The 5,109-nt window shown below is 48.7% G+C and overlaps 1 protein-coding gene across 4 annotated transcripts in view; it reads left to right on the top strand.

Moving 5' to 3' along the window:
- SRGAP3 (SLIT-ROBO Rho GTPase activating protein 3) overlaps positions 1–5,109 on the top strand; it is a 231,422-nt gene that overhangs the window by 116,775 nt on the left and 109,538 nt on the right. The gene's annotated exons all lie outside the window — the stretch shown is intronic.

Raw genomic sequence — 5,109 nt, 5'->3', positions numbered from 1 at the left:
CAGCGCTGGGGTGGGTGGGCGGTTGGCCACAAAGCTGAATGGAGGCAAGGACTCATCGGAGGGGGATGGCTGCCTCTGAGGCCCTGGGTCTGCAGGACGCTACACCTCCAAGCCTCAATCTTCCTTGGTGGAAAGTGAAGAGAGAGTAGTTCCTCCACATAAGGATGCTGTAGGGAATAAATGAGCAACCCGAGAAAACTGCTTTCACAAACAGTAAGTGCTCAATAAATGGTTGCTGTCACTCTCATCCACCAGGCACTGTGGGAGCTAGCCTCCATTTGGGCCAAGGTGACTCCCCACCTCCCTTCAGGTCATCCTGGCCCTATCCAGTTCTCTTGTACTTCAGGGTCTGCCAGCCCACTTCCAAATTCCTTCAGCACAAGGACCTCAGCATTTCTTCTCCATGGAACTGATGCTCAAAGCATTCCTCTTCATTACTCCCTGGGGGACCCATGCTGCCTTATTACTTACCTGAGACACATAGACTCTGTGCTAATTTCTCACACCCCACGTGCTGCGTTCCTGGAGGCCTGGTCCTCTCAGGTCTGTAGGGACTCTGAGTCCTCCAGCTACAAAACTCTCCTAGTGCAGGCAGAAGCCAGCCTCCCCGGGAGACATTCGCCCGTGGGCAGCACCACTTGCAGCCCTTTTTCTTTGCCATGATTCCCAGATGTTTCCCTCCTCGAAGCATCTCTCCAGCAAATGGCCCTCAGCCCCCGGAGACTAGAGACTTGCTTCAACACACCGGACCTGATCCTTCTTCCTCTGTGTTTAATCTCTTTTCTCCCTTTTGTATATTTTTAAATTGTGGTAAAATACACGTAATATAAAATTTACCATCTTAACCATTTTTAAGTGTACAGCTTAGTGGCATTTCTGTATCATCAGCACCATCCATCTCCAGAACTTTTCTTCTTCCCAAACTGACACTCTACCCATCCAACACTCACTCCCCCCCCCCCCCCCCCAGTAGAATGGCAGCCACCATTCTACTGTCTCTATGGACCTGACTACTCTAGGGACCTCATTTAAATGGAATCACACAGTACTGGTGGTTTGTGACTGGCTTATTTCGCTTAGCATAATATCCTTAAGGTGCATCCATGTTGTCGCATGTGACATAATTTCCTTCCTTTTAAAGGCTGAATAGTGTTCTGTTTATGTACAGACCACATTTTGTTTATTCATTCATCTGTCGTTGGATGCTTGGGTTGCTTTTGCCCTTCTTTGTAATTTTGCATTCCACTCTGGGCAGGGAGCACGCGTCCTTTAAACACCTCTAAACATCTTCCTCAGTCTGGGCCACAGCATTTGAACCCTTGCTTTGGTGCCTTTTTCTCTTGACATTTGGGAATAAGAAATGGCTTTATTAAAAGGCAAAAATTCATTACTCCTTTGCAAATATTGTGCTTGTTTTTCTACTCAGTTTCATCTCTTTAAATGTTCACTGCAGAAGGGAGCTTCTATTAATAACTTTCTCCCAGGCACTGTCGAGGTCCTTTCACATACAGAATCTCATTTTTCTGATATCTTTTTTGGAGAAATTTTATGTTTTTTTTTTCAAGTGACAAAAATAAAATTCTCATTGTATACAATTTAGAAAGTACAGAAAAATAGGAGAAAAAGATGCACAGTCCTGACGGTCAGAATCAACCACTGCGAACATTTTGGTGCCTTTTCTCACCCGTCTTTTACTGATAACAACAGCAACAATAATTTATTGAGCGGGTTAACTGAGCATTTCTTTTGTGCCAGGTGGGTATTACTATCTCATCTTACAGATGAAGACAGTGACATTCTGAGAAAGCAGACCAGCCACTGGAGACGGATTCGAACCGTCACTCTGGTTCTGCCTCCTCGGCCTGAGACAGGAAAGGGCCTGGGTGGAGCCTGGGGGCAGCTTTGGAATCCGAACACTCCCCTAAAACCACAGACACCCACACGCACTGGGAGACACACGCTGGGAAGCCCAGGTCTCAGGCTGGGCTGTCACTGGAGCCATCCAAGCCTCTGTGGCCGTCTGGAGCATCAGCTCCTGCCCCCTCTCCTTCCTGTTGGTTTGGAGTCAGATCCCTTCCCATTCTCAGTGTGAACAGGGACGAGAGGGGAAAGGCGGGGTCGCCTGTTCCCTGGCTTTGCCTGTAATGAGCTTGGCCAGCCCCTCCTGGGTTCATTAACCGGAGCCACCAGACGGAACAGGAGCCCCAGCTGGCAGTCGGGCTAAGCAGGCTGCTTGACAGAGTATGAAAGTCTAATTAGGGAGTGGGCCAGGCCAGTGCAGCTGGTGTGGGCCTCTGCATGATGCTGATGTGACTGCAGAGCCCCCAGTGGGTTTTGGAAACAGGAGTCTGTCTGGATCTGCCCTTTGACCCCAGGGCCAACCAGCACTGACCCCTGGCTGCCTCTTCTTTGGAGCCTCACGTAGGGTCTTCGTCCTGGCTTTCCAGAGAAGCCCTGTCCTTCTGTCTCACAGATACTTCCTTTAAGAGTGTCTCTCTGTCTTCCAGGTAGTCTCTCAGAGCCTTGAGGGCAGGGTCCAGGTCTTGTCATTTTATTCCCACTGCAATCAGCCCAGTGCTGGGCAGAGATGGAGTGTTTGCCAATGAGTGGGAGAAAGGGAGGGAGGGGATTTACTCAGTCTATAAAGTCCACTCTGGCTGAGAGGTTTGGTTCAGAGAGGGAATTAGTTTGTTCAAGATCTTACAGCAAATTAGTGGCAGAACTGGGGTGGGAACCATCTTAGTCTGTTTGGCTGCTATAAAAAAGCACTATCGACTGGGTGGTTTATAAACAGAAATCTATTTCTCACAGTTCTGGGGGTTGGAATTTCAAAATCAAGGTACTAGTATGCTTGTGTTCTGGTAACAGCCCCCTCTCCCCCGCTTTGTTTTTTGGCTGGTAGACTGCTGATTCTCCTTCTATTCCGAAGCGGCAGAGAGCAGAGAGATGAAGTAAGCTCTAGTGACACTTATAAGGGCACTGATCCCATTCATGGGGGCTCCACCCTCATGACTTCATCTAATCCTAACTACCTGCAGAGGCCCCACCTCCTAACACCATCAGATTGGGGGTACGGTTGTAACATGACTTTTGGGGGACACAATAGGAACTCAGGTCTCCTGACTCCAGTGTTCCTCCTTTTGCTGTGAGCCCCAGCTGCTCCCTACCCACCTAGACAATAAAAACATTTATAGTTGCCCAGGAGGTGCTGCGTCGAGGGCTAGACTTACCTGGGTGGCATGCAATTCAAAGAAAGGCTCAAATGATGGCTCTGAGGGTTTACCTGGGGCAGGTTGACTATTGAGAGAATAATACCATCACATATTTCCTTTCTACTGTCACATGTTTCTATTCTATATTCTAATCACATCCTTTTCAGAGAACTCTGCCATCTTTGCTCTCTTATAATCCTGATGATAAGCCAAGGGCATAGAGAGGAGTCAGTGGTTTTATTTCAAGCCAACTGAGCACCAGACAAGCCGAGTGGCTTATCTGACAAAGGACCCCAAGCAAGCTGTTGAGTGGGAAACCCACAGTTCCCTACTTCTGAGCTCAGGCTCCTCTCTGTAGGAAGCCATGCCAGCCATGCATTTATTTGAAATGCATGTAATGAGGACCTCTTATTTTCTTGTGTTCTGTGCTGAAGACACAAAGATTAACAAGACACAGTCCCTGCTCTCAGATATTCTGTCTTCTCTCAAGAGACAAAGCATGCCCGTGATTGGTATGGTTGGGACAGGCCCCAACCCCTGTGGCTCTGCGCTTTGAGCCTGCCACCTGCTTGCTCTCCAGGCCTCAGCATTTAGATGTCACTGTCTTTGGAAACTTATCTTGAGTCTGACCTGGTGCTTCCTCTGTGTGCCCATCATATTCTGTTCCTGTAGACTTGCTTATTCACCTAATATTTTTTGAGCCCCTGCCATGTACCAGGCCCTGGTTTACAGTGGTGAACAGGATAGATTTGGTTCCTGCCACAGTGGAGTTTAGCATCCAGTGGAGCAGAGAGATGAAGAATCAGACATAAAGAATGAAAAGAAAGACAATGTGTCATCAAATGATTGCTAGGATGGAAGTAAATAATATGCTCTGTTCTGGTTATTAATTCTATGTAACAGCAATACCTCCCAAACTTAACCTATCTCCTGCTTTAGTGGGTCAGAAATTTGGACAGGGCTCAGCTGGGCGATTTTTCTGCCTTCTGTGGCATCAACTGGAATCAGCTGGCGATATTCAGCTGGCAGCTGGTCTGGGCTGGAAGGTCCAAGACGGCTTTACCCATGTACTTGGCGCTTTGGTGGGGATGGCTAGAAGGCTGGGCTTGGCTGGGTTGCCTCCCTCTCCATATGGTGTCAGGGCCCCTCTAACTAGTGCTTCAGCCAGCTGTTGGGCTTTAGACGTGGTATCCCAGGGCTTGGAGAGAGAGCAAGGGGGAAGCTGCAGTCTTCTTCAAGGCAAGGCCTGGAATGGGCATATCATCACCATCAGCCCTGGCTCAGCATCAAGGGGATAGGAAACAAAGCCCACCTCTAGTTGGAGGAATGTCAAAGGATTTGCAACTCTCTTTAGTCCTCCACACTGAGCTAGAATGGCAGTCAGGGAAGACTTCTGGAGGCAGTGGCATTTAAGCAGAGACCTGAGAGATGAGAAGGAATAGCCATGGTACAGTGTGAGGGAGAGAGAGCCCAGGGGCTGGAACAGGTGATGGGAGTGGAGTGGGAAGTCACTGAGGCATCATAAGTAGGAAGTAGCATGATCCAATTCTTACTTTTAAAAGATTGCCCTGGATTGAAGGGGGATAGAGTGGAGCTGAGGAGACCTGTGGGGTCGGTGGGAGTATTGCTCTTCAGGCAGCTGGCGATGGCCGCCTGAGTGGCAGCAGAGCAGATGAAGAGGAGTGGACAGAAGCTGAGAAAGCTCTCAGAGGTAGAATCGAGGGAAAGAGGAATCAAGGATGTCTCCCACTTCTCAGATCAGCAATGGAAAGATTTGAGGAGAGGGGTGAGGCAAAAGCTGCCACCCAGTTTTGTAATAGTCCTTTTTCTTCTCTGTCTCCTGTTTGATAACCACTGGGCTACATGCTTTGATGTGACAGAAAGGGTGGCTGTTGCC

The sequence above is a fragment of the Myotis brandtii genome, unplaced genomic scaffold, assembly GCF_000412655.1.
Source record: "Myotis brandtii unplaced genomic scaffold, ASM41265v1 scaffold378, whole genome shotgun sequence".
Classification (NCBI taxonomy): domain Eukaryota; kingdom Metazoa; phylum Chordata; class Mammalia; order Chiroptera; family Vespertilionidae; genus Myotis; species Myotis brandtii.
The sequence above is the reverse complement of the archived record's forward strand: the minus strand, read 5'-3'. Positions and strand labels throughout refer to the sequence as shown.